A 9713-nucleotide genomic window follows, 5' to 3' on the forward strand; every position below is an offset into this window, starting at 1 on the left:
CTTTCACATTAGATAAACCAAGTTTTTCTTGGGAATCGTTTTGTAATGACTTACACTGGAAACGAGAACATTTACAAGCAATTTTCAGTAAAAAAAAAACAAAAAAAAAAAAAACAAAACCTCAGGACTGGGCAAGAAGGCCCCAATAGGCCCTGACTGCCAGCCAGGCCTAGGCACCCCACCTGTGCATGGATTTTGTGCACCAGACCTCTAGTTAAATAAATAAAAATGCTTACACAGAAATAAATTCAGAGTGTCCTTTGAACTTTCAGGTATCTTGGCATCCAAATACATTGCTAAAGAATGTTTGTGATAAGTAAAGTTATTGATTGTTATGCTGAGATCATAAATTGAGTAAAAATTGTGTATGTGTGTGTGAATTACCCAGTACTGAATCTTATCCTCAGATATGCATATGCCTTTTGCTCATATTGCTGTTATATTAACAATGCTTATGATATTTCATGAATGAAATGAGCTTTCAAAGAGCCTGATATATACCACACAAAGTTTGGCTATAGATTTTAAATAGTTGGGATTTCTCATTAAAACCAAAAACTCCACAATAAAAGAAAATGCCTCAATACATTTGATTAACATGTATATACATACATATATGTCTGTGTGCATATATACATTAAAACTCATGCCTTAACTGGTTTGGCTCAGTGGATAGAGTGTTGGCTGCAGACTGAAGGGTCCCAGCTTCGATTCTGGTCAAGAGCATGTACCTTGGTCGTGGGCACATCCCCTGTAGGGGGTGAGCAGGAGGCAGCTGATCGATGTTTCTCAACATCATGAGAACACAACAGAAGTACCTCTGATTTCCATGTTCCCATCAACAGTCTCTTCAAGCAACCTAGACTTTTTCTATCAGAAACTTCAATATTTGCAGTCTCTCCTCATTACCCAATTCCAAAGAAACTTGTGTATTAAAATATTTGATACATAAGCACCCCACTTTTGAGCACCAAATTCTGTATTAGTTTGCTGGGGCTGCCAAAACAAAAGGATGGCCTAAAACAACAGAAATTTATTTTCTCATAGCTCTATAGGATAAAAGTCTTGAATCCAGGTGTCAGGAAGACAATGTTCCCTTTGAAGGCTCTAGAAAAGAATCCTCCCTTGATCTTCCAACTTCAGGTAGTTCCAGATACTCCTTGGTAGAAGTATAGTGTTTTGTGTGTATTCTCATGGACCATCGGACCAAAGTATTCACTGATGCCAGAAACAGTACAGGTTCACTCAATTATTTTATATATGGTACCATATTTGGCACATAGTAAAGATGCAATAAATATCTAGTGAAAAAAATGAATGGTGCTGTGAATAATGCAAATACAATTGAGATAAAGTAGAAGATGTCACAGATCAAAAGCTTACAAAGTAGTGAATGAGGTGGCTATGCCCACAGATAAATATGAAATATAACATAATTAATACTCCACCATCTTAATGGTATTTGTACAATATTATGGGAACACAGAAATAAGACAGATCACCTTCATTCATTTATATTTGTTTCTGTTTCCAATTAGATCTAAAAGAGTTCTTTTGTAATGTGGTTGCTTATAAATCTCATTATGTGGATACCTGCTTTCTGAAGAGAACATGGGGCAAATCAACTGTCATTATAATACATTTTTAGTGCTGATATCAGATATCAGGATTATCTCAGACATAGGACTGGCCTTTTACAAAATAATTATTTTTTTCATACTTGTCCTACCATTAATGTTTACTTTGTACTATGATAATATTATGTCTTTCTGGTATAATGGTCTGCATTATTCTTATTCCAAACTTTAACCTCTTCTACCTGAATACTACAGGATCACGCAAGAACTAATCTTACCATTTCCCCTAAAGCAAAGACACCATATAAATCTGATTTTCCTCTTAGGCCCATGCAACTTTAATGAACAAGGTTTACTTACCAACTACTCTGTTGAACAATGAGTAGGTATAAAAGTAATTAAAGAGACAGCTTTTGAACAATTAAGTGTATATACCTATATATGAGCTCTTCAAATGAAAGAAAATTAACTCCTGACTGATGTGGTCACTGTCTCTAATTCTCTCCAGTTTGGATATGTCTTCGGTTCTTACGTGAGGTTACTTTTTCTGGTCCTTACACAACTGAATTACCAGTTTGTGTTACAATCCTAACATCTTCTAATCTCATATAATTTATGTATTCTAATACGAGGTTTAATGCTACAGAAATAGATATGTATATTAGTATATACACAACATTAATAAATAGGAAATACATTAATTTAGATTAAATAGCATATAATACAATTTAATTTTATATGCATCTAGCAGACTTTTATTTTCCTTAATGGGTGGCATGCCTTCTTAAAGATGAATCATTCTTAGAATATATCATTCGTTACCAGAAAGTTATACATGACTCTTTTAAAATATTCTCAAGCAAAATAAGTCTCTCAAAAATCTAAGGTAGAAAAATTAGCAAATGTTTTGTTTCTGGTTACTATAGAAAGAGGAAAACAAATCTTACTATATTTAATATAGTCATTGCAAAGCAACAAGCAGCAGCTGCATTTACAGGAAATGCTTTCAAGTGCCTTGCTTAAAACTTTTTTTAATTTTTATCAAAGATGCTGGTCAATACTTTATAGCTTTTCTGAGCTTATGCATTCTGATCAAAATTCGGAATATAAAAGATTAAACTTCTCAACTAATTACATGCCTGAAGGCACATTAACAATGCAAGTGTCAATGCTCTGTTAAAAATTCATTTTGCATTTTTAACACAGTCCTGATAGCAAAACTTTGAAGGCAACAAAGTGGAAAGAGTTATATTCTTATTTTAAAAGATAGCCTAGGAACCTTGAGAAATTGGGACTTCATTATTTCATATTATGGAAAATATCAGAGGTGGTATGAAATCAAAATGAATTTTTACATACTTAAAAATTTCATGGATCATTGAACTTCAGCAAGAAGGACCTTAAAAATCTTTTGGTCCCACCTTTTCATTCCATTACTGAAGTTATTAAAGTACTGCATAGAAAAATATGGACTTGTACAAGAGCAGACAGAGAGAGAGAGAGTGAGATCTAAGACTCAGAACTATTAACTCTTAACCACAGAGCTTTCCACAGTATCATTGCCTTTTAACACTGCAGACCTATTTTTAATGTTAAAATAGATACTGCCTGTTACATGAGGTAAGCTGTGTCCCCTGAAATATTTAAAAGTTGAAGCTTTAACCCCTAGTATTTCTAAATGTGACTGGGTTTAGAGATAGGGCATTGAAAGAAGTGACTAAATTAAATTGAGGCCTTTAGGGTGGGATGTAATCCAAACTCACTGGTGTTCTGATAAGAAATTTAGACTCACAAAGAGATACCAGGGGTATGCACACACAGGGGGGAAGACCTAGCAAGGGCACAGGAGAACACAGCCATCCCCAAGAATATCAGTACTATTCATGGAGAAAATAGATAGATGATAGGTAGATAGATGATAGGTAGAGAGTTAATAGATAGATAGATAGATAGATAGATAGATAGATGATATTGACCTATTTTGCCTTGTGAAAATATATACATTTTTTAGGATGAGAAATATACACTTGCAGTCTTCTAATGTATTGATCATCAGTGTACACCAACATATAGACATGCATTATGAAAATGAATTGTTCTCTGAAAATTCATCTTACTCTATTGTGTGAGTTAATATAGATACAAGTACAGTATCTTCTTGCTAATATATGGAATGTAGACATTTAATTATGTGTTCTTCCTGTTTTGAAGTAAAAATGTTAATATTTTCACAAAATGTATTATAATGTAGTTTCCTTTTATTTAACCATGAGAATAAGCAAATTTTACATTAGGATACTAATAAGGCTTCTTTAGTAGATGCATCATTTATATTTTATTGCCTAACAACTCCCACAGTTAACCGACTAAAAAACAAACTATCTCAAAAATCTCAATTCTGTGGATTGGGAATTGGGGCAGAAGTCAGCTGAGATGGCCTGTCTCTTCTCCAGGCAATGTGGGGAGAGCTTACTCATGTGCTTGCTGTCCGAGATAACATTTACTATACCACACACGAAACACAATGAATCTATTGCTTCCAAACTAAAATGACCTTATGAGAATCACCTGTGTATATGAAGATTTTTATAAAATCACTTTCCTTCTCTTTAGCTATCTGCATTTAAAACATAAAATAGTTTTAAAAGAAAACAACAATAAATAAGTCATCCAGTAATAGTATATAGAAATTTTATAAATTAAATGTTAGTTTTCCATGACTAGATTTAACCAGTAGCGATTTCTCAAAGGGACATGAAATCCTAAATGTTGTCATTTGAAATACAACATTAATATGTTCAATAAGAATAAACAGTAAGTTTCACCCTTTGCCGGAGAAGTAGGAATGGCGTGGTGAGGAGGGTGGGTATGTGCCAGTATTCAGTTTTAATTGTGTGAGCCTTTGCTATATGTGACCACAATGAGGAGCACCCTTGACTCCTGCTAACTTCAGCCATGGTTGGCTCATTATATTTCTTTCATACATGGCTGTTGGCAGAAGCAGACATAACATTTTAACATGCATTGAGCCTGCTTCAAGCATTTTAATTGGCTTAAAATAGTTGGTAGCATCTTTTACTGTATTAATTTATTGCTTCAGCTTCACTCAACTGAAACCTTTGCCAGATGGTAGTGCAACCACTGCATACTGAACAGGAGATTGAACATGTTTATATGATGCCAATGCCTCTTTTTTATTAAGTATTCATGAACTTTCTCTTAATGATTATATTGAGAAAATACCATGAAGGCTGAGATTTGTGCCTTGTGAAAATTAGTAATCTAATTTTGCAAAATGGTAGTTTTGTTTGAAAGGGATAGAAAACATGGCTTTGGAGCAGATACTAACAATCATTAAGAAAGAATATCCCGCCGAAACCGGTTTGGCTCAGTGGATAGAGCATCGGCCTGCAGACTGAAGGGTCCCAGGTTTGATTCCGGTCGGGGGCATGTACCTGGGTTGCGGGCACATCCCCAGTAGGAGATGTGCAGGAGGCAGCTGATCGATGTTTCTCTCTCGTCGATGTTTCTGACTCTCTACCTCTCTCCCTTCCTCTCTCTAAAAATTCAATAAAATATATTTAAAAAAGAAAGAAAGAAAGAATATCCCTTCAATTGTTTTATTTTGTTCAAATTCAATGAAATTCAAAAGCAGTAACCTTAAAATTAAACACCCCTCATAGTGTGGAATAAGAGAGCGTAATGTTTGTTCATGCCTTAACTTTAAAGCATTACATGTTTATTCATTTAGTTCTGGAAATCACACCATGCAGTAGTTATATAATAATAGTGTGTTTCACTGTAGCATTAGCTTCACATCCTATATAATAAAAAGCAAATATGCAAATTGTCCCCTTGACCAGGAGTTCGACCAGAAGTTCAACCAGGGGGTGGGGCTGGCTGGCAAACCACCTGTGGCCTCTCCCCCTGGCTGGCCCCACCCCCGATCCCCCGATAAGCCCTCACCACCCTGATCAAGGATGGGGCGGCCAGCCAACTGCCCACAGTCCCTCCCCTGGGAGCCCCACCCCTGATATCCCCCACCCCCATTGGAGGTGAGACCATCCGGACCCCACCCATGCACGAATTCATGCATTGGGCCTCTAGTTGTTCATATAAAAAATAATAAGTTCTTCTCAGGTAAAACTTGACACTCCAAAATCTATTTATCTCTCTCTTTCTCGCTCTCTCTTTCACACACACATGAAGGGCACAAGAATAGCATCGAAGCTATTTTCAATTTCAATCAAAATTTTGTAGCTTTTAGAATCTATTGCTCAATGCTACTCATAAACAAATTAAATGCAAATTATATTGGCAGCGCTTAAAAGAAGCAAACTGTGTGCTCTTGAATACCTTTATTGCTGAAAAAATATCTACCTATCATCACATGGGCAAAGTATGGATTCAAAAATGATCTCTATACATATTTATAAGTTGTACCCAGATGGCCAGGGTCAAAACACTCCCGGCTGAAACGCTACCTAACCACTGCAAACATTTGTGTACTGTCTAACAATATGTGTCTTTATGATATGGTCCATTAACTGTACATCGGCATCACTGCTGGGATCTCTGCCTAGAGGCAGAAAGTTATCTCAAGATATTTGCTTTTAGGTATTTCACCTGCAAGCCTTGCCTTGTCAGGGAAAAAATAGGACACATCCTAGTAACAGAAATCAACTTCCAGGAGCCCAAAGAAACAAGAGAAGTTAAGGTTTATAAAAATGAATCATTTTCATTTAAAAATAATAGTGTGTTATTACATATAAATTGCATTAAAACAAAAGCATAGATTTATTGAGGAGGATTTATATTATTAATAGAGAGAGAACGGGAGGGAGACAGAGAGGGAAAGGGGGCACTTATCTATCTGAGAGAAGGTGTTTTACAAATTCATAATTGTCACAGGGTCATGATTTCGAACTAACCTTGATCTCTTTACTAGAGAGTTCACTTATTCCTGGTCAAGCATGACATGTTTTGAAGTAAAAAGCTTGTCAGACTTTGTCTTAAAACTAAAAAAATTAGTCATTCTTCTTATTAATATCACTTTATGTTTTCAAATCCCAAGTGATTTATAAAGCAAAGAAAAAAAATGCACCCAATTAACTATGCATTTTCCTTTTTCTTTCTGTTTCTGCCATCTGCCAATAGTGCTATCCTACGAGTCTCAAGATTCTGAAATTCTTCCATCAAAGTATTTGAAAATAATTGTAAAAGTGTATACATTCTTTTGTTTTTCTACTAACACACATTGTTTTCAAGCTTCCCAATTTGCTTAGGTTTTGTAATATTCTGTGGAGCTAAGTGACAAAGAATTACAGCCCTATAATTCACAAAGTCTAGGTTTCACAAAATCAGTTTCGGAGAGTGTGTGTGTGTGTGTGTGTGTGTGTGTGTGTGTGTTTTAAATCAAAAGCGGGGTTTATTTTTCCACCAAATACAAAATACATGCTCCAGCCAATGGATGAAGGGTAAAATCAGGCCCCACAGATACTCTTGCTTAAATCAATTATAACTTTCTACAAGAAAAAAAAAATTTTTTTTCTTTTCTTTTTTTTTTTTTTTTTTTTTTAATGTTCCTAGGCATTTAGGAGCAGATGAAAAAAAAAAAATCACATATTGAATGGTCTGTGCTTTTTTAAATGCATTCAGGTGTTGCCTCCTCTGTGCAGATGAGGTCTTGGTAATAGTTGTGCAGCTGCACTAACAGTCCCTTCTCCAGGCCACTAAGTGGTTTTTTAATCTAGTACATCTGCCTGCTTTCCATCTATAATGCTACGAGAAGAGCTGAGAAGATCTGAATTAAATTCTTCAGACCGTGAGTGCCTACTACTTGCTGGGCATGCATTGGGTACCGGGCAATGATTCTGCTGGTTCGGAAAAACATAAAAGGTGTGACAAAGGCGAGTTTTCCTCCCAAGCAACAGGAGGGTGTTTGCTGGGAATGAAGAGAACCAGTTTCTCCTCTGCTTCTACCACCTGGGGTCACGATGGAACTCAGGCCCTGGGAACAGATGCTGTGTCTCTTCTGACAGGTCCTGCCCTGCAAGAACCAAAACCAGTTTCTAAACAGCGGAGGAATTTGTTCCACAGTCCACATAGTGATATGTCTCCAAGGAGCTCTGGGCCAAGGGGTCAAATGTATGAAATCTCTGCTGAAGTTCTCATGAAGATCAGTATGTTGTGCGCCTGGATAGCAGTAATGGCAGAAGGAGTACACAGAGAAAAATGGGCCTCCCGTCTCCACCTGCACCATGAAAATGCACCAGAGGCTCCCTCCAAGCTGCAATGAGGGAGATGTGAGTTGTCACACATGACCCAACCACTGTGTTCATGCAATGAACTTGACTCAACAGGCTGGTAACTGCCGCAGAGTAGACGTTGGATTGTGATTTTCAGGGTGGCCTTGATGGAGAGGATTATAAGGGAGTCTATCTAGCTTATTAATGAGACTTTCTTTGTTTGTTTTTTAATTATCTTTATTGTTGAAAGTTCTACAGATGTCCCCTTTGTTTGTGGGTTTTTTCCCCTATTGATCTCCTCCACCCATACCCACTCTCCCCACTTCCCCACCCCCAGGCTTCACCACACTACTGTCTGTGTCTAAGGGTTATGCATATAAGTTCCTCAGTTAATCACTCCTCTCCTACCCCCAGACCCCACTTTCCCTCTGAAATGGTCAGTCTGTTCCATGCTTCTATGTCTCTGGATCTATTTTTTTAAATATATTTTATTGTTTTTTACAGAGAGGAGGGGAGAGGGATAGAGAGTTAGAAACATCGATGAGAGAGAAACATTGATCAGCTGCCTCCTGCACATCTCCCACTGGGAATGTGCCCGCAACCAAGGTACATGCCCCTGACCGGAATCGAACCTGGGATCTTTCAGTCCGCAGGCCGACGTTCTATCCACTGAGCCAAACCAGTTTCGGCCCTCTGGATCTATTTTGTTTGTCAGTTTATTTTGTTCATTAGATTCCCCATATTAGTGAGGTCATGTGATACTTATCTTTCTCTGACTGGCTTATTTTACTTGAAATAATACTCTCCAGGTCCATCCATGCTGTTGCAAATGGCAAGTTCTTTCTTTTTTACAACTGTGTAGTATTCCCTTGTGTAAATGTACCACAGCCTTTATATCAACTCATCTGCTGATGGGCACTTGAGCTGTTTCCAAATCTTAGCTGTTAATGTAACTTTCATCACTCTGATGCCATCGTCATCTGCAAGGACTGAATGTGGAAATAAGAAGAAAACTACCAAACCAAATGCCAAGAGACGGAGCAGGGCAGGCAGGAGGACATACTGCTTAGTCGTATGAGGGCACAATCTCTGATCACTTGTAGGATCAAAGCCACCAACTCATTTACTTGTTCTACTGGGATATAGCCTGTACTCTGGCACAGGAGACAGGTGATGCTTAGCCGCACCCACCTGGTGAGCTCCACATATGGGCACTGGGCAATGGCTTCTCCCTGTTTTGATCATCCAGCATATTCTGTCAGCATATTCTTTCACTTGTAGGAAGGAGGGCGAGCAGAGGCCAAATACTGGAACCCCATGGTCAGGATGTGCTACCTGTGTCATGTCCTGCCTCTTGGGTGCTTGGATCTGCCTGCACACAGTGTATAAGTGCTGAATGGCAAGCTGGCCGAGACTATGTTTTCTTATAATCAATTCACTGAGCTATAATTTTCATAAAATAAAGTGCACAGATTTGAAATTTAGAGATCAGTGTGTATTGACAAATATTTGCCTTTATTTAAGTATCACCTTAATCAAGACCCAGAAATTTTCCATTATCTGATTTTTTTTTTTATGTACACTGAGTCTATTTTTATCTGCTCCTTAACCCCAGGCAACTATTAATTTGATATTTTCATTAAATTTTAGTTCTGCCTATTCAAAACTTAATATTAACTGGAAACATACAGTGTGCATTTTGTTGTGTCTCAAGCTTCTTTTACTCAACTAAATTATATTTGTCATGCTTTAGAAAAGCAATAGTTTTCTCCTTTCAATTGTTTGGTGGTATTCCATAGTATAAACTTATCCATTTACCTGAAGAGACACAGTTAGTTTTTTGACTATTTTTGGTTATATGATTAAGGCTTATGTGAACATTTCTGTA

At 37.1% G+C, this 9713-nt stretch overlaps 1 pseudogene; it reads right to left on the bottom strand.

The window, feature by feature from the left end:
* Nucleotides 1-7648: 7648 nt before the first annotated feature.
* On the bottom strand, nt 7649-9169 carry LOC118657956 (annotated as a pseudogene).
* Between the last annotated feature and the right edge of the window lie 544 nt (nt 9170-9713).

Source organism: Myotis myotis, unplaced genomic scaffold, assembly GCF_014108235.1.
Source record: "Myotis myotis isolate mMyoMyo1 unplaced genomic scaffold, mMyoMyo1.p scaffold_m19_p_6, whole genome shotgun sequence".
NCBI classification, from domain to species: Eukaryota; Metazoa; Chordata; class Mammalia; order Chiroptera; family Vespertilionidae; genus Myotis; species Myotis myotis.